We start from the raw sequence: 21,131 nt of genomic DNA, 5'->3' as shown, positions 1-21,131 counted from the left end.
CCCTCCCCCCTACATGGGACCCGACTCCCAGGGGTGTAAATCTCCCTGGCAATGCAGGATATGACTCCCAGGGATGAATCTGGACCCAGTATCGTGGGATTGAGTATATCGTCTTGACTGAAAGGGGGATGCAAAATGAGACAAAATAGTTTCGGTGGCTGAGAGATTTCAAATGGAGTCGAGAGGTCACTCTGGTGGACATTCTTATGCACTATATAGATAACACCTCTTAGGTTTTAATGTATTGGAATAGCTAGAAGTAAGCACCTGAAACTATTAAACTCCAACCCAGTAGTCTGGACTCCTGAAGACAATTGTATAACAATATAGATTACAAGGGGTTACAGTGTGATTGTGAAAACTTTGTGGATCACACTCCCTTATCTAGTGTATGGATGGATGAGTAGAAAAATGGGACAAAAACTAAATGAAAAATAGGGTGGAATGGGGGAGGTGATTTGGGTGTTCTTTTTTACTTTTATTTTTTATTCTTATTCTGATTCTTTCTGATGTAAGGAAAATGTTCAGAAATAGATTGTGATGATAAATGCATAACTATATGATAGTACTGTGAACAGTTGATTGTACACCATGGATGATTGTATGGTATGTGAATATATTTCAATAAAACTGAATTTAATTTAAAAAAAAAGTATTGCTACAGAAACAAATATCGAATATGTTGGGGGGGAGATAAGGGCAGTGGGGAAGGGACTTTCTTTCTTGGGTAGAATCTGAACCTTAAATGGCTGCATGGTATGTCCAGGCAGATGGGCCCGACCAGCCTTGCAAAGAACCCCATGCACACAAGAGCAGCACAACTACCATATGCTTTAGATGGTACATAAGGGGCAAAGAACGTCCTCTGGCTCTGCAGGAGAAATAGTATGCTCCCTACATGCCTAAGAGATGTCCTGGAAGTACTTAAGGAAAGAAGCACTGAAGAGCCTTGAAGATGGAGGAAGGTGTGCCTGAGCACACCTGTCAGTGACCCAGATGTACTGACAAGGAATGGGAGGATGGATGTTTCAGCAGACATGTGACTAATGGGGAGATGACAGCAGAGGAGCAGGTGAACCACCCTCAAGAGCTGGTAGCTCATAACCTCATCTATCTCTTAGCTTCAACCTCAGATTGCTCCACATAGCTAAATGAAGGATCAAAATGTAATTTAGAGTCAGCTATAGAAGAATAGAGAAAGCTACATTTCTTGCACATTTAGTATAAAGAGACATACCTGCCACATGTGCGAAGGTTTGTCCAAGACTTCTAAGGATTCTCTTGAAATGGGTCTTTGCACCACAGACTGATTAAAAAGCCTAGAAGACAATGAGAGCCAAGTCATTTAGAGGCAGATTCACGATATTATGAACATGGGTTGGACCTGGAAGTCTCAGCTGTTTTTGGAAATACCAGTGCATTGTGATAAACTGAGTTTGACAGAATACAGTACAACCACTAGTATAGAACCTTTGAATTCCACCTAGACAAATACAAAGGCATCATCAGAAGGAAGAAAAATACAGTAAATCAACCTTTTTGGTGTATTTCTTTAATCAAATGCTCTAAATCCTAGAAGAACACAAGGAAAGGGGGAGGCACAGAAGGGAATTTTAAGATTCCTATTCTAGACTTTTAGAAGCACCAAATCTATTTCTGATGAGAGAAGAAAAATAAATCAGGATAAGGGAATAGATTATTACAGGGATGCTGCTGTAGATAGAATGTTGTGGACAAAACCTCTGTGACATATGAGCAAAGATCTGGATGAAGTGAGTAAGCAAGCGAGAGAGAGAAACTTTCCAGGCAGGGGGAATATAAGTTCAAAGGTCCTGAGGTGGGAGCTTGCTAAACATGTCCAGGAACAGCTAAAAGGTCACTGTGGCCGCAACACGGTGTGTTACGGAGAGAAGTAGGACATGAACAAACTTGAAAAGGGCCCACAGGCCAAAGGAAAGCTTTGGATTTAAGTTATTAGAGAGGTTTTTTTTTAAATAAACATTTTATTTCAAGATAAAAATTCACGTTGTAAGAAATAATACAGAGAAATCTCATTCACCCTTTACCTAGTTTCCCACAATGGTAAAATTTTGCAAAAACTATAGTAAAGGAGAACCTAAGATGGCGGCTAGGTGAGACAGGGCAAAAAAAAAAAAAAAACACCTCTGTGAAAAATACTAAATGAAAGACAGAAAGTGACCTAGAACACCAGTTCCAGCGATGCACCAGCCAGACAAGATCTGCTAAATCCACAGGGAGCATGCATTTGGTGAAACCGGGAGTCTGCATTCTGAAACGAGTAAGCTGACTGGAAGTCCCGCAGCAACGCTGCAGTGTGGGGAAACCGCAAGTTGGCATTTGGAGATGGACTAGTTCTTTAAAAAAAAAAAAAAAAACACCCAGGAGCAGCTGCAGATATGGCAGTGAGAACCGCGCAGTGAAGCACTGCAGAAGTGGGCTGTAGCCAATGCCTTGGTGTCTGGCGTGGAGGAGAGCCCTCCCCACACCCACTGCTGATTGTCTCAGGGACAGTGGGACAGAGGAGAGAGCCAAAAGGAGAAAGAAACTGCGACCCTTGCAGACATCTCCCTGGTGGCCTGGGGACACTCCCGCCCGGGGCCAGACCCACAGCCCAGAGCCGAGCCAAGAAACCCAGTGTGACGGGGAGTCCTTCCCACAGCACCGTGCACACGGCACAATATCGGCCATGGATGCCTTTAGTGCATCCACAGCTAACTGTCCCGCAGCTGGGAAGGCAGAGCTGTGCAAAAAGGGGGAAATTAACACACCCCATTCAACTATCTTTAAAAGCAGGCTGGGAACATCCCTGCACAGCCCAGCAGCCCAGGGCATCCCTGGAGGCTGGCGCGCACTTGTGACATGGCACAGTCTTCCCTTAGCAGAGGTCCTGGAGGAGCACGGCAGGGATAGGGGACCTCCTCTGAAAACCCAGGGACCCTACATCAATACCAAGGACTTGTGGGTCACCGGCAGAGACAATCTGTGGCAAGACTGAAAGGAAGCCTTAGACTCATGTAACAGCCTTAAATCTCCAGGAACACCTGGGAGGTTTGATTATTAAAGCTGCCCTGCCTCCCTAACCACCCACATTCAAGGCAGACAGCACCAACAACACACCCACAACACACCCAAAATTAGTGCACCAAATGAACCCTACAAGAATCATATCCCCACATACCACAAAGACAAAGTCAGGGAGAACTGACTTGAGGGGAATAGGTGACTCTCGGATGCCATCTGCTGGCTAGCTAGAGAAAGTTTAGAGATCGGTATTTTTTTATATCCAGAAAGAACCTTATCAAGTAAAGCAAATGCCTACAGGCCAAAAACAACAGAAAATTTTAAAGCACATGATAAAATCAGACGATATGGAGAACCCAAATGCAAACACACAAATCAAAAGATCAGAAGAGACACAGCACTTAGCGCAATTAATCAAAGACATAAAATCACACAACAAGAGCATGGCACAGGATATAAAGGACATGAAGAAGAGCATGGCACGGGATATAAAGGACATAAAGAAGACCCTAGAAGAGCATGAAGAAGAAATTGCAAGAGTAAGTAAAAAAAATAGATCTTTTGGAAATAAAAGAAACTGTTGGCCAAATTAAAAAGACTCTGGATACTCATAATACAAGATTAGAGGAAGCTGAACAATGACTCAGCATCCTCGATGACTACAGAATGGAAAGTGAAAGAATAAAAGAAAGAATGGAGAAAAAAATCAAAAAAATCGAAATTGATCTCAGGGATACGATAGATAAAATAAAACATCCAAACTTAAGACTCATTGGTGTCCCAGAAGAGGAAGAGAAGGGTAAAGGTCTAGAAGGAGTATTCAAAGAAATTGTTGGGGAAAACTTTCCTAACCTTCTACACAATATAAATACACAAAGCATAAGTGCCCAGAGAACTGCAAATAGAATAAATTCAAATAAACCCACTCCGAGACATATTCTGATCAGACTCTCAAAGAAGGAGCAAGTTCTGAAAGCAGCAAGAAACAAGCAATTCACCACATAAAAAGGAAACAACATAAGACTAAGTAGTGACTACTCAGTGGCCACCATGGAGGCGAGAAAGCTGTGGCATGACATATTTAAAATTCTGAGAGAGAAAAATTTCCAACCAAGAATACTTTATCCAGCAAAACTCTCCTTCAAATTTGAGGGAGAGCTTAAATTTTTCACAGACAAACAAATGCTGAGAGATTTTGCTAAGAAAAGACCTGCCCTACTTCAGATTGAGTATATCGTCAGATATACAGAGATACAGAGAATTTTAACAGACATATCTAGAACCTTATATTCCAAATCACCAGGACACACATTTTTCTCTACTGATCACGTATCTTTCTCCAGAATAGACCATATGCTGGGACATAAAACAAGCCTCAATTAAAAAAAAAAAAAACCTGAATATATTCAAAGCAGATTCTCTGACCACAATGGAATACAAATAAAAGTCAATAATTTTTATTTGTAACTCCACTATTTACTTCCTACAGGATATAAAATACATAAACTCTAATGACATATCAGTTGTTTTGGACTCAATGTAAAATATGTAATTTTTGACAAGAACTACATAAAGGTGGGGGAATGAGGAGTATAGGAACACAGTTTACATGTCCTATTGAAGTTAAGCTGGTATCAAAGAAAAACAAGATTGTTATGGATTTAAGAGGTTAATTTTAAGCCCCACAGTAAACACAAACAAATTATCAGAGAATATGATCATAGAGATGAAAAGTAGAGTATGGGTTATGAGAAGTGGGGGAAGGGGCAATGGGGAGTTAAGAAACGAGTGTAGGGTTGCTGTTTGGGGTGAAGGGAAATTTCTAGTAATGGATGGTGGGAAGGTGATAGCATTACAACATTCTAAATGTGATTAATCCCACCAATGGAATGCTAGGGAGGGGTTGGAATGCGAAGATTTAGGCCATATATATGTTTCCACAATTGAAAAAAAAAAAGAAAAGAAAAGAAAAAGTCTAAATAGGCAATGACAATTAAATGTCAAGGATGAGCCTGGATGGGATCTGAGGATGGAGGAGAGGAGACTCAAAGGGACACAGAGGGGACATAAGAAAAAAAAAAAAAAAAGGAAATATAGAATATAAGCTTTGTATCAATCTTGAATTTCTTGAACTTCTTAGCTGTGCTTAACGGGACTGCATAAAAGAATGTTCTTGTTCATGGGAATTGTATATGTGAATTATACTGTTTGTTCAAGGATGTGTGCAGCTTGCTTTCATATGTTCAGAAGACACAGCAATAGATGATGGATGATAGATAGGGAGGGAGGGAGGGAGGGAAAGAAAAAAACGGTGTGACAGGATGTTAAAGTTGGTGTATTGGCGTATTGGGGGAGAGGGGTCGGAGTATGCTGGAGTTCTGTGTATGGGTTTTGTATTGTTTTTGCAACTGTTCCTGTAAGTTTGAATGTATTTCAAAATAAAATTTAAAAAAAAAAACTGTAGTAAAATATCACAAGCAGGATACTGACATTGATACAGCCAAGATATAGAACGTTTCCATCACTACTCAATGTCTTCAAGTTGCCCTCTTATAGCTAGACCTTATCCATAACACTTGCAAACCACTGATCAATCCACCATTTCTATAATTTTGTCATTTCGAGAATATTACACAAATGGAATCATACACTCAACATAACTCTCTGGAGATTCATCCAGGTATCAGTAGCATGTACCAATAGTTTGCTTTTATTACTGAGTAGTGTCCCACGGTATGGATTGTTTAATCATTCATCCCTTGAAAAACACTGTGGTTTTGGTTTGTTTGTTTTGTTTTGTTTTTCATTTTGGAGCTATTGTGAATAGAGCTGCTATAAACAGCATCAATTTTCCTTTCTCTGAGATAAATGGCCAGGAGTGCAATTGCTAGCATATGGTAGTTATATACTTAGGTTTTTTTGTTGTTCTTTTAAAAACAAAACAAAACAATAAAAACTGCCAAACTGCTGTTCAGAGTAGTTGTACCATTTTACACATCCCCACTTCAGTGTATAAATGATTCAGTTTCTCCACATCCTCGTAGGCATTTGGTATTGTCACTTTTTTAATTTAGTCATTGTGTTACCAAGTGTTTGTGGTTTTAATTTGCATTTCCCTGATGGCTAATGATGTTGAACATCTTTTCATGTGCTTACTTGATATCTTTTTATCCTCTCTAGCAAAATGTCCCCATGTCTTTTGCCCAATTTCTCAATGGATTTACACACACACACACACACACACACACACACACATATATATATATATGTATTTTTTTTTACTGTAGAGTTTTGCAATTTTATATCCCAGATATTCATCCTTTATCAGATAAGTGGTTTGCAGATATTTTCTTCCAGTCTGTAGCTTAGTCTCTTCATCCTTTTAACAGGGTCTTTCACAAAGCAAAAGTTTTTAATTTTAATGAAGGGCAATTTATCTTTTTTTTTTCTTTTATGGATTATGTTTCGGTATAGAGTAAGAAGAAAGAAAAAAAAAAAAAAAACTCTTTGCTTGCCCTTGGTTCCCAAAGATTTTCTACCTTTTTTCTTCTAAAGGTCCTATAATTTTACATTTAATTCCATGATCCATTTTGAGTTAATTTTTGTATAAGCTGTCAGACTTAATTTGAGGTTCTTTTTTTTTTTTTTTTTTTGGCCTATGGATGTCCAGTTGCTCCATTATCATTTGTTGAAACAGTTATCTTTCTTCTTCTGACTTGCTTTCACAGCTCTGTAGAAAATAAGTTGGACATATTTGTATGGGCATATTTCTGGGTTCACTATTCTGTTCCATTGATACACTTGTCAATTCCTCCACGAAAACCACATGGTCTTGATTATGACAGTTGTATAATGAGACTTGAAATTGGGTATACTACCATCCATTCAATTGTTCAAGGATGTGTGCAGCTTGCTCTCATATGTTCAGAAGACAGAGCAATAGATGATGGATGACAGAGAGGGAGGGAGGGAAAGAAAGAAATGGTGGTGTGACAGGATGTTAAAGTTGGTGGATCGGGGGAGAGGGTTTGGAGTATGCTGGAGTTCTGTGTACCATTCAATGGTATTCCTACCATTTTATTCTTCTTTTTCAAAATTGTTTTAGTTATTCTGCTTCCTTTAACTTTCCATTCAAATTGCAGAATCATCTTGTCTTTATCTACAAAAATCCTGCTGGGATTTTGATTAAAATTTTGTTAATTTGGGAGAACTGACATATTTGCCATGTTGTGTCTTCCAGTCCATGAACACGATTTACCTATTTTCAATTTCTTTCATCAGCCTGGGTAGCTTTCAGCATACAAGTTCCGTACATGTTTTGAGCAACTGCAAATGGTATTGTATTTTTAATTTTGGTGCCCATGTGTTCATTTTTGGTATATAGAAATATAATTGATTTTTGTATGTTTAACTTGTATCCTGTGACCTTGTGAACTCACTTATGGCTTGCCTTTTTTGTTTTTAAATTCCCTTAGAATTTTCTATATAGTCAATCATGTCACCTGCAAATAGGGAGTTTTATTTCTTCTTTTCTGATATGTATGTTTTCTATTTACTTTTCTTGCCTTTTTTTGTACTAGCTAAAAGTTCCAGCACTAAGGTGATTAAGGGTGATAAGAGCAGACATTCTTCCCTTGTTCCAAATTTTTTGATTAAAGCACTCTGTCTTTCACAATTAAATATAAAGTGGTTGTAGAATTTTTGTAGATGCACTTTTTATTAACTTGAGGAAGTTCTCCAACATTCCTGTTTTTCTGAGAGTTATCATAAATGAATGTTGAATTTTGTCAAACACTTATTCTGCCTCAATTCATATGATCATGTGAATTTTCTTCTACAGCTTGTTAATATGGTAGATTTCACCATATTGCCTTTCAAATATTGAATCACTCTTGCATCCTTGGAATAAAACACTCTTTGGTCATGATGTAAAATTCTTATTTGCTGCTGAATTTTATTTGCTAATATTTTGTTAAGGATATTTATATCTGTATTTACGAGGGATATTTGATATTTGTCTCTAGTTTTCTTTTTCTTTTCTTTTTTTTTTTTTTTTTTTTTTTGGTACTATCTTTGTCTGATTTTGGCATCACGATGTTGCTATCTTCACAAAATGAACAGGAAGTGTTTCTACCTCTTACGTTTTCTGGAGAGACTCCCTAGAATTGGTGTTAAGTCTTCTTTGAATGCTTGGTAGAACACCCCAGTGAAACCAGTGGGACAATCTTTTTTTCAAATTTTGAAATGACAAATCCAATTCCTTGAATAATTATAGGGCTATTCAAATTATCTATTTCATATTGAGAAAGCTGTAGCATTTTATGTTTTTGAGAAATTGGTCCATTTCATATAAGTTGTCATATTTATGTGTTGAGTTATTCATTGTATTCCTTTATTTTCCTTTTTATTAATGTCTGCAGGGTCTGTAATGACATCCCCTGTTGTATTCTTGGAATGGTAATTTGTATGATCTGGCTTTTCTCTTTTGCAATCTTGCTAGAAGTTTGTCAATTTTATTTGCCTTTTCAAAGAATCAGATCTTTGTTTCATTGATTTTTTCTGTTTTTAATTTCATTAATTTCTGCCCTTTTCCATTTCCTTCCTTCTGCTTGATTTGGGTTTACTTTGTTCCTCTTTTCCTGGGTTCTTGAGGTGGGAGCTTAGATTATTAATTTGAAACTTTTCCTCTTTTCTAATGCAAGAATTCAGTGCTATAAGTTTCCTTCTAACCTTGATTTAGCTGTGTCCAACAAATTTTACTGCATTTTAATTTTTATTCTATTCAATGTATATTTTAATGTCCCTTGAGACTTCCTCTGTGACCCATGTGTTGTTTACTTTCCAAGTGTTCAGAGATTGTCCTTTTATCTTTTTCTTATTGACTGCTAGTTTGATTGCATTGCAGTCAAAGAATACACTTTGCATAGTTTTAATTCTTTTACATTGGTTGAGGTTTGTTTTATGGCCCAGGATATGATCAACCTTGGTACATGTTCCAGAGGTACATGGAAAGAATGTGTGTTCTGCTGTTGTTGGTTGGACTGTTCCATGAAAGTCAACTAGATACTATTGGCTTATGGCATAGTTGAGTTCTTCTATATCCTTACTGATTGTCTAATTGTACTTCCAATTTTTGAGATAGGAGTTGAAGTCTTCAACTACAGCTGTGAATTTAGATCTATTTCTCTTTTCAGTTCTGTCAATTTCTGCTTCACATACGTTGTAGCTCAGTTACTTGGCACATACATATTTAAGATTGCAATGTCTTCTTGGAGGTTGACCCTTTATCATCTGTGCTGGTTTGGATGTATTATGTCCCCATGATCTTTGATGCAGTCTTGTGTGGGCAGAAAACATATTGGTGTTCACTGGGTTGCAGACTTTTGAATGGATGTTTCCATGGAGATGTGATCACTGAAACTTGGGCTAGATCTTTCATTGGATAATTTCCATGGAGGTGTGGCTCTGCCCATTCAGCATGGACCTTGATTAGTTTACTGGGGCCCTACATAAGCTCAGACAGAAGGAGTGAGATTTTCTAAAGCCAAGAGGGACACTTTGAAGAATACACAGAAGCTGAGAGAGTAGCTGCAGATGACAGACAGTTTGAAGATGGCCAATGAAAGCAGACTCTTGCTCCAGAGAAGCTAAGAGAGGACAAACACCCCAAGAGCAACTAGGAGTGACATTTTTGAGGAACTGCAGCCTAGAGAGGAATGTCCTGGGAGAAAGCCATTTTGAAACCAGAGCTTTGGAGCAGACACCAGCCACGTGCCTTCCCAGCTAACAGAGGTTTACCGGACGCCACTGGCCATCCTCAGTGAAGGAACCCAACTGCTGATGTGTTACCTTGGACACTTTATTGCCTTGAGACTAACTGTGTAACCAAATAAACCCCTTTTATAAAAGCCAATCTATCTCTGGTGTTTTGCATTCCGGCAGCATTAGAAAACTAGAACATCATCATAATATTCCTCTCTGTCTTTGATAATTTTATTTGCTCAGAAGTCTACTTTATCTAACATTAAATACCTACTACTATTTCCTTTTTGATTAATGATTGGATTATATATCTGTTTCCATCCTTTTATTTCCAACCTGCCTACATCATTATATTTGAAGTGAGTTTCTTCTACACAGCATATAGTTGGAATACCACTTTGGAATAGATACCTTTTAAACATAATTATTAATAGAATTTGTTTTCAAATGCACTAAAGTGAATAAAAATCCTAGAAGTCTGAACAAATACTTCCGCTTATTTTTTTTATCAAGGATCCAGACCATCAAAAATCCACAGCCTGTTAGAAATTGTGCTTTTGAATACACTGCCAACATCTGTCTTTTAATTGATATATTTAGGCCATTTAAATTTAATTTTTGATATGCTCAGGTTTAAGTCTGCCAATTTATATTTCATTTTCTGTTTGTCCTCTCTGTTTTCTTTTTTCTGTCTTTGTGAGTTACATCAATATTATTTAGAATTGAATTTTGATTTTGCTGCAGTGTTTGAGTATTATCTCTTTGCATACCATCAATATTATTTAGAATTGAATTTTGATTTTGCTGCAGTGTTTTTGAGTATTATCTCTTTGCATAGGCTTCTTATTGGTTGCTCTAGGTATTATATTATGTATACACAACTTATCACAGTCTATAGGTGTCATCATTTTACCAGTTCAAGTGAAGCATGTCATGCCCTATGGAATATTTCTACTAACTGATGAGTTGATAAACAAAGAATTTAAACATGGGGTAGATGGATCTATGTGAGATTAAGCCAAACTCTCCTGTTTTTTTTCCCCACCTAGAAGTACACATGTATTCCCACCCTCACCAACGGATAAATGAGAAATGAACTGGGACTAGTCAACTGGGGTAAAAAAATTAACTGACTCTGATTAGAAACATTGAGACTTACTTCATCTGGTGTATACCACTTTGGAACAGATAGCTTTTAAACATAATCATTAATAGAATGTGTTTTCAAATGCATTGAAGTGAATAAAATTTTCCACTTATTTTATTTATCAAGGATCTGGGCCATCAAAAATCCATAGCCTCACAGACATTGTAAGTAGCCTTAACAATGACTCAGACCAAAGTCTACATTTTATAGAAAAGAAACTAGTATCAGAAAGAAGTTAATTTTCACAAGGTCACAGGCAAATCAGTGAGAGAAGCTGAGCCTGGAACCAGGTCTGATGACACTGAACTACATGATGAGGAATAAAAATATTAACTTTTATCTAAAGGGTGCTAACAGTCTGCTTTGGAATAGTTATGCTTCATTTCCTTAAGAAAGGCAAAATAAGAACATAGCAGATGGAATAGCATCACTCAACTATATTGGAATTTAACCAGGATTCTGAGGTTTAAACTTACCCACTTGCCAAAGTAGCAGCAGATAACAAACGAAGGGTCCAATCATTGATATTTCAGGCACTGACTCACAAGAGGTTCCAGGCATGAAACTGCAAAAGTTAACAAGTCCTTTTCCACTGTCTATCAGTGAGCATTTTCCATCTATCCAGGCTATCACAGAATGGCAAATTTGAAAGACACACGCATATTTTCCACATTATGCCCTTTTTACTCACTTTAGATGTAAAAAGACTTGTGAGTCCAAGTGTGCACAAAAGAGACTATATTTAATTCCCAAAATAATTTTTTTAATTCTCTGATTCCCTTTCTGAAGGGTCAAACTCCCAGCTTATAACTCTGAGTATCAGAGTTTTAGTCATGATATCTTCTATGATCCAAACTGAGAAAAAAATCTTGCTCTACATCTCCTATTTATAGTCACTGTCAGATACTATAATTAAATAATAGAGTTTCATTTACTTGGGATCAAATCCATTAAGTTTTTTCTTTATTTTTACTCTTCTCTTTTCTCTGAAATGTATCCCAGTATTATTATTATCCTTGAACACCTAACTACACAGATCTGTGAATCTATAATATCTATTTTTTTAAGAATGGATTTTTGTTTGATTAAATGTCTGAACTGCCTCCACTTAGATGCCACCTAAATTTGAACAAATATCTCATCTCACCGGAAACAAAATCAGTTTTAACAACTGACCTCCCAGCATAGCATCTATATTGTGTTTCCTCCAGGGGAAAAATTCAATTCACAAACTAAGTTGGGGTCTCTGACCCACTGGCTGCAGAGGGTAAATGTGCTAATGCTCTGTGCCAAAGTGCGTGTTCAAATGCCCTCCACTCCATCACTGTATACTGGCCCAACAACAAAGCACCATTTACCATAGTGGCAGAGAGAGCCATCTGCCTTCTTCGCAACCAGTGGTGCCACCAGTGAAAAGGAGCAGGGAAAGAAGTTGGGAGGGAAGGTGCTAAACCCTCCAACAGGGAAGCATCTGCACTGGAAAGAAAAACTGAGCCTTACAGTGGCCACTGTGTTCAACTCTTTAACCAAAGAGAACTTACACTCCTCGACTTGTATTTAAGAGAGAAGAAGCTTGCAGAATTTGAATTCACATGTCCAAAAATGTGCTCTCAGCACATGCCTATGAAACTCCCTTGTCAACAGAGCTTTTACCCTTAGCCTTTTTCTCTTTTTCAGCATTTCTACTCCAAATCCCCAACACATTTAGAGCAGTGATCGCAGAGGCATTTCTACAGCTGATGCAAATTATATTTCTTTGTTTGCCTCCTAGAGATGGGGTGGGAAAGGGAAAGACATGTAAAAGCCCCAAAGTGGCAACTAATACCAAAACAGAAGAAGAAAGCTCATAACGTTTGTCATTAGTTTGCGTGTAAAGCCCTCCTGCTAATTTAGAAAAGACTTTGTGGTTTTTAACATTTAAAAGTAAAATAGATATACCACTATGCTGATGCCGAAGGACAGAAAGTAAAGTTATGCTTCAGCAGTTAAAAACCAGTAGATGAACAGACCAAGTACTTTCAATATAGACCATGAATTAACAGGAATACAGTCGATAAATCCATTTTTCATTATTAATAGACCACATTTCTACTTAAAAAGATTTGTTCCCCTTTCTAGCCACAGGACCACCAAATGTGAACTATAAGATATTTGACATCTAGTTTGTTTAAAATAGCACATAATATTTCAATGGTTTTTATAACACAAAGCCATTATTCTTCAATAGAAGCAAAAGTCCTGAGAATATACCAAATTCTATATTCTAAAAGCAAAAAGCAATGCAAAATTAACCCCTAAGCTGATGTATTAAAGTCTGGATGGAAGAAGATGACAAGAACAACATACTAATCTGTGGGTTAGGCTGGTAAAATTTATCTCATCTTACAATTCTTAGAACAAACTGAATGTGTACAGTAAAAGCAGCATTCAGGCCACCTATATGAATAAGATGAAATTCTGGTCCTAATATTAATGTCATACGGTTTCAACCCAAATCTGAATGCTAAATCAAACTAAATAAATATATTGTTGAGCAATATTTGCAACATACTTTGTTAGAGGATGTGGAGAAAACAGAGTCATTAAAACTTGTTAAAGAAGCTGTGATCTAACTACTTCAAAGTTGGAAAAGTCATTAACAGAGAAAGAAGTAAAACCAGGGATCCATGCCAGAATGTCAGCATAGGGGTTGTTACAACACATGTGCTCATATATTAAAAAATTAAATAGCACCTAAAATACCTTAATGTCAAAAATTATAGGAACATATCTTTGACATCCAAAAGTCTGGAGTCAGAAAGAGAGTAACAGAAAGACTTAGAACTGCAAAAAGGCGGCGGGTGGTCCTTCGGAGCACTGAGAAGGCGGAAAGAACCTGAAGAACAGGCTTGCTGGCAGGCCCCTGCAAGAACGGGGCAGGCCCTGGATTCTGGTAGAAGTCAAAGATAACAGGACCCACACACTTCATCTTAGGAGCTCCAAGAATCAGGGATTCAGCATCCACAGCTCAGGCAGCCCTGGTTTATTCTCCCCAGGTTGGCTAAGTGTCCTACTGTCCAATCTTGACTAGTTTATCTACCACTCCCATGAATCTCCACCTCATTCCCAGTCACCTCCTAGCAGGCAATAGAGGGCAATTTCAGTGACCAACCTGCTTTCCTTCTGCAAATATCTCCCCAATGACAAAATAACATCTGAAATGGGTATGGTGTCTTTGGAACTACAAGGAACCATGAAAGCATTCAAATGCAAAGACCAGGGCAAGGAAACATGGTGACTGAAATCCAGCCTTAGGAAAGTAAATCCAGTCACCCAACTAGCATGTAATAATTTCAGATAATTGCTCGTTTCTTGATGTGGTAGAAGAGTTAAGACTATATGAGAAAGTGAAGGCACTTAGTATGTGGAAAGGGCTGCTAATGAAGATACAATAAGAGCCACACAATGGAAGTTATTTTTATTTTGATCCTTGATATTCAAACATAGTTTAATAAAAATATTACAAAACAGAAAGGTGGTTATAGGTTCATGCTGAAGTTCATGCTGGGTTGATTTTTCCTGTCTGGCTAATTTGGGGCATATTACTTAATCTCTAAGCCCAGATCTTGTCTGTAAATTAGAAATAATACCCAGCACAATAATGATCTGCTCAGCATCTTGTTGGAGGCCCATTCTGCTCCAATTCTCAGATTTTGTGGTTCAGGTAAATTGGCCCCTAAATCCCTCTAGCTGCACTTACAGATAAGCACATGACCAGGCCTCAGAAGTCAGTGAGCAATACTGAGAAGACACATGGGGTAACCCATGAAAGTTTTATTTTGTCAGTGTGGAAATATTTTCAGAGGGCCAGCAGGTTGGCCACTGAAAACATCCTCCTTGTCTGATGAGGTGACTGGGTATGAGGTAGAAACCCATGGGAATGTTACACCTGGGTCTGACTCTGGCACTATGGGGAAAACAATGGTTGAGAGAGACATTTTCTCTCTCAGTGATCGAGGCTGTTAAGGACCATTCAAACCTGGAGCTGCTGGGTCATCTTTGCCAAATTATGGGCACATTCCTCCTCCTAATAAAGCCAACTGAGAGGAAAGCAAGGCTAAGAGATGGCATGATAGACAGAGTGAGAGATGGAGACCTACAGATAATCTGTGAGTTTAAAGGCTGTTGACTGTTTGGGTGCCACTATATTCCCTTTCTTGCCTCAACTATTTTGAGAGAGAATTTTTTTTTTTTTTTTGTCTAACCTACTACAAGGAATTTGTGTATCTGTATGTGAGGAAGAAATGAGAGAATTCCCATAAAATTTTTGTTTGCATGCTAAAGTGCTCAATAAATGTGAGCTATTAGGTCCAGAATGACAAAATTACCTGAAAAATGACAATTTTCATGGATTCATTAATTCAGATATCCAAGATATCTCTACCTTCAAGAAGGTCATGATCAATAATGGAAGATGTCAGTAATAGCTGAAAGACAAAGACTAGAAGAATCCTCAAAAAAAAAGTAGCAGATGATTTGACTCATGAATGAATTGAACAGAAAATAATATTTAAATGTCTTCAGAGGAAAGACATCAGGAAGGGCTGTTTACAGAAAGGCTTCATAAAGGTATCATCTGAGCTGGGCTTTGAGGAATAGGGAATTGTAAGATGAGATAAATTTTACCAGCCTAGGAGGCGGGGCAAGATGACAGACTGGTGAGCTGTATGTTTTAGTTACTCCTCCAGGAAAGTAGGTAAAAAGCCAGGAACTGCGTGGACTGGACACCACAGAGCAATCTGTCTTTGGGCATACTTCATACAACACTCATGAAAACGTGGAACTGCTGAGATCAGCGAAATCTGTAAGTTTTTGCGGCCAGGGGACCCGCGCCCCTCCCTGCCAGGCTCAGTCCCGGGGGAGGAGGGGCTGTCAGCTCCAGGAAGGAGAAGGGAGAATTGCAGTGGCTGCTCTCATCGGAAACTCATTCTACTGATTCAAACTCCAACCATAGATAGACTGAGGCCAGACACCAGAGACTCTGAGAGCAGCCAGCCCAGCAGAGAGGAGACGGGCATAGAAGGAAAACAACACGAGAAGCTCCAAAGTAAAAGCAGAGGATTTTTGGAGTTCTGGTGAACACAGAAAGGGGAAGGGCGGAGATCAGGCCTTGAGGCGCATATGCAAATCCCGAAGCAAGGCTGATCTCTCTGCCCAGGGCACCTTTCCTTAATGACCCTGGTTGCTTTGTCTATTAGCATTTCAATAACCCATTAGATCTCTGAGGAGGGCCGTTTTTTTTTTTTTGTTTTTTTTTTTTTTTTTAAATCCTTTTTGCTTTTTCTAAAACAATTACTCTAAGAAGCTCAATACAGAAAGCTTCAAAGAATTGAAATTTGGGCACGTCAAGTCAAGAGCAGAACTAAGAGAGCTCTGAGACAAAAGGCAATAATCCAGTGGCTGAGAAAATTCACTAAACAACACAACTTCCCAAGAAAAGGGGGGTGTCCGCTCACAGCCACCATCCTGGTGGACAGGAAACACTCCTGCCCATCGCCAGCCCCATAGCCCAGAGCTGCCCCAGACAACCCAGTGTGACGGAAGTGCTTCAAATAACAGGCACACACCACAAAACTGGGCGTGGACATTAGCCTTCCCTGCAACCTCAGCTGAATGTCCCAGAGCTGGGAAGGGGGAGCAGTGTGAATTAACAGAGCCCCATTCAGCCATCATTTGAGCAGACTGGGAGCCTCCCAACACAGCCCAGCAGCCCAGAACTGCCCTGGGGGGACGGCACTCACCTGTGACATAGCACAGTCATCCCTCAACAGAGGACCCGGGGTGCACAGCCTGGAAGAGGGGCCCACTTGCAAGTCTCAGGAGCCATACGCCAATACCAAAGACTTGTGGGTCAGTGGCAGAGACAAACTGTGGCAGGACTGAACTGAAGGATTAGACTATTGCAGTAGCTTTAAAACTCTAGGATCATCAGGGAGATTTGATTGTTAGGGCCACCCCCCCTCCCCGACTGCCCAGAAACACGCCCCACATACAGGGCAGGCAACACCAACTACACACGCAAGCTTGGGACACCAATTGGGCCCCACAAGACTCACTCCCCCACTCACCAAAAAGGCTAAGCAGGGGAGATCTGGCTTGTGGAGAACAGATGGCTCGTGGACGCCACCTGCTGGTTAGTTAGAGAAAGTGTACTCCACGAAGCTGTAGATCTGAATAAATTAGAGATAAGGACTTCAACTGGTCTACAAACCCTAAAAGAACCCTATCAAGGACAGCAAATGCCACGAGGCCAAAAACAACAGAAAATTATAAAGCATATGAAAAAACCAGACGATATGGATAACCCAAGCCCAAGCACCCAAATCAAAAGACCAGAAGAGACACACCTAGAGCAGCTACTCAAAGAACTAAAGATGAACAATGAGACCCTAGTACGGGATATGAAGGAAATCAAGAAGACCCTAGAAGAGCATAAAGAAGACATTGCAAGACTAAATAAAAAAATGGATGATCTTATGGAAATTAAAGAAACTGTTGACCAAATTAAAAAGATTCTGGACACTCATAGTACAAGACTAGAGGAAGTTGAACAACGAATCAGTGACCTGGAAGATGACAGAATGGAAAATGAAAGCATAAAAGAAAGAATGGGGAAAAAAATTGAAAAACTCGAAATGGACCTCAGGGATATGATAGATAATATGAAACGTCCGAATATAAGACTCATTGGTGTCCCAGAAGGGGAAGAAAAGGGTAAAGGTCTAGGAAGAGTATTCAAAGAAATTGTTGGGGAAAACTTCCCAAATCTTCTAAACAACATAAATACACAAATCATAAATGCTCAGCGAACTCCAAATAGAATAAATCCAAAAAAACCCACTCCGAGACATATACTGATCACACTGTCAAACATAGAAGAGAAGGAGCAAGTTCTGAAAGCAGCAAGAGAAAAGCAATTCACCACATACAAAGGAAACAGCATAAGACTAAGTAGTGACTACTCAGCAGCCACCATGGAGGCGAGAAGGCAATGGCACGATATATTTAAAATTCTGAGAGAGAGGAATTTCCAGCCAAGAATACTTTATCCAGCAAAGCTCTCCTTCAAATTTGAGGGAGAGCTTAAATTTTTCACAGACAAAGAAATGCTGAGAGAATTTGCTAACAAGAGACCTGCCCTACTGGAGATACTAAAGGGAGCCCTACAGACAGAGAAACAAAGACAGGACAGAGAGACTTGGAGAAAGGTTCAGTACTAAAGAGATTCGGTATGGGTACAATAAAGGATATTAATAGAGAGAGGGAAAAATATGGCAAACATAATCCAAAGGATAAGATGGCCGATTCAAGAAATGCCTTCACGGTTTTAACGTTGAATGTAAATGGATTAAACTCCCCAATTAAAAGATATAGATTCGCAGAATGGATCAAAAAAAATGAACCATCAATATGTTGCATACAAGAGACTCATCTTAGACACAGGGACACAAAGAAATTGAAAGTGAAAGGATGGAAAAAAATATTTCATGCAAGCTACAGCCAAAAGAAAGCAGGTGTAGCAATATTAATCTCAGATAAAATAGACTTCAAATGCAGGGATGTTTTGAGAGACAAAGAAGGCCACTACATACTAATAAAAGGGGCAATTCAGCAAGAAGAAATAACAATCGTAAATGTCTATGCACCCAATCAAGGTGCCACAAATACATGAGAGAAACATTGGCAAAACTAAAGGAAGCAATTGATGTTTCCACAATAATTGTGGGAGACTTCAACACATCACTCTCTCCTATAGATAGATCAACCAGACAGAAGACCAATAAGGAAATTGAAAACCTAAACAATCTGATAAATGAATTAGATTTAACAGACATCTACAGGACATTACATCCCAAATCACCAGGATACACATACTTTTCTAGTGCTCACGGAACTTTCTCCAGAATAGATCATATGCTGGGACATAAAACAAGCCTCAATAAATTTAAAAAGATTGAAATTATTCAAAGCACATTCTCTGACCACAATGGAATACAATTAGAAGTCAATAACCATCAGAGACTTAGAAAATTCACAAATACCTGGAGGTTAAACAACACACTCCTAAACAATCAGTGGGTTAAAGAAGAAATAGCAAGAGAAATTGCTAAATATATAGAGACGAATGAAAATGAGAACACAACATACCAAAACCTATGGGATGCAGCAAAAGCAGTGCTAAGGGGGAAATTTATAGCACTAAACGCATATATTAAAAAGGAAGAAAGAGCCAAAATCAAAGAACTAATGGATCAACTGAAGAAGCTAGAAAATGAACAGCAAACCAATCCTAAACCAAGTAGAAGAAAAGAAATCACAAGGATTAAAGCAGAAATAAATGACATAGAGAACAAAAAAACAATAGAAAGGATAAATATCACCAAAAGTTGGTTCTTTGAGAAGATCAACAAGATTGACAAGCCCCTAGCTAGACTGACAAAATCAAAAAGAGAGAAGACCCATATAAACAAAATAATGAATGAAAAAGGTGACATAACTGCAGATCCTGAAGAAATTAAAAAAATTATAAGAGGATATTATGAACAACTGTATGGCAACAAACTGGATAATGTAGAAGAAATGGACAATTTCCTGGAAACATATGAACAACCTAGACTGACCAGAGAAGAAATAGAAGACCTCAACCAACCCATCACAAGCAAAGAGATCCAATCAGTCATCAAAAATCTTCCCACAAATAAATGCCCAGGGCCAGATGGCTTCACAGGGGAATTCTACCAAACTTTCCAGAAAGAACTGACACCAATCTTACTCAAACTCTTTCAAAACATTGAAAAAAATGGAACACTACCTAACTCATTTTATGAAGCTAACATCAATCTAATACCAAAACCAGGCAAAGATGCTACAAAAAAGGAAAACTACCGGCCAATCTCCCTAATGAATATAGATGCAAAAATCCTCAACAAAATACTTGCAAATCGAATCCAAAGACACATTAAAAAAATCATACACCATGACCAAGTGGGGTTCATTCCAGGCATGCAAGGATGGTTCAACATCAGAAAAACAATCAATGTATTACAACACATTAAAAACTCGAAAGGGAAAAATCAATTGATCATCTCAATAGATGCTGAAAAAGCATTTGACAAAATCCAACATCCCTTTTTGATAAAAACACTTCAAAAGGTAGGAATTGAAGGAAACTTCCTCAACATGATAAAGAGCATATATGAAAAACCCACAGCCAGCATAGTACTCAATGGTGAGAGACTGAAAGCCTTCCCTCAAAGATCAGGAACAAGACAAGGATGCCCGCTGTCACCACTGTTATTCAACATTGTGCTGGAAGTGCTAGCCAGGGCAATCCGGCAAGACAAAGAAATAAAAGGCATCCAAATTGGAAAAGAAGAAGTAAAACTGTCATTGTTTGCAGATGATATGATCTTATATCTAGAAAACCCTGAGAAATCAACGATACACCTACTAGAGCTAATAAACAAATTTAGCAAAGTAGCGGGATACAAGATTAATGCACATAAGTCAGTAATGTTTCTATATGCTAGAAATGAACAAACTGAAGAGACACTCAAGAAAAAGATACCATTTTCAATAGCAACTAAAAAAATCAAGTACCTAGGAATCAACTTAACCAAAGATGTAAAAGACCTATACAAAGAAAACTACATAACTCTACTAAAAGAAATAGAAGGGGACCTTAAAAGATGGAAAAATATTCCATGTTCATGGATAGGAAGGCTAAATGTCATTAAGATGTCAATTCTACCCAAACTCATCTACAGATTCAATGCAATCCCAATCAAAATTCCAACAACCTACTTTGCAGACTTGGAAAAGCTAGTTATCAAATTTATTTGGAAAGGGAAGATGCCTCGAATTGCTAAAGACACTCTAAAAAAGAAAAACGAAGTGGGAGGACTTACACTCCCTGACTTTGAAGCTTATTATAAAGCCACAGTTGCCAAGACAGCATGGTACTGGCACAAAGATAGACATATAGATCAATGGAATCGAATTGAGAATTCAGAGATAGACCCTCAGATCTATGGCCGACTGATCTTTGATAAGGCCCCCAAAGTCACCGAACTGAGCCATAATGGTCTTTTCAACAAATGGGGCTGGGAGAGTTGGATATCCATATCCAAAAGAATGAAAG

General features: G+C 38.5%; 1 protein-coding gene across 10 annotated transcripts in view; it reads right to left on the bottom strand.

The window, feature by feature from the left end:
- Window positions 1-21,131, bottom strand: part of SOX5 (SRY-box transcription factor 5) — a 1,020,679-nt gene that overhangs the window by 866,020 nt on the left and 133,528 nt on the right. For 8 of the 10 annotated variants that reach the window (XM_037846149.1, XM_037846146.1, XM_037846153.1 and 5 more), the window contains one exon: window positions 1,238-1,319. The exons of the other annotated variants lie outside the window; for them this stretch is intronic. The gene's annotated coding sequence lies outside the window, so the exon portion shown is untranslated. The remainder of the gene's footprint in view (window positions 1-1,237; window positions 1,320-21,131) is intronic. 10 annotated transcript variants of the gene reach the window in all.

The sequence above is a fragment of the Choloepus didactylus genome, chromosome 8 (genome assembly GCF_015220235.1).
Source record: "Choloepus didactylus isolate mChoDid1 chromosome 8, mChoDid1.pri, whole genome shotgun sequence".
Lineage (NCBI taxonomy): Eukaryota > Metazoa > Chordata > Mammalia > Pilosa > Megalonychidae > Choloepus > Choloepus didactylus.
This window is presented reverse-complemented; position numbering and strand designations above follow the sequence as displayed.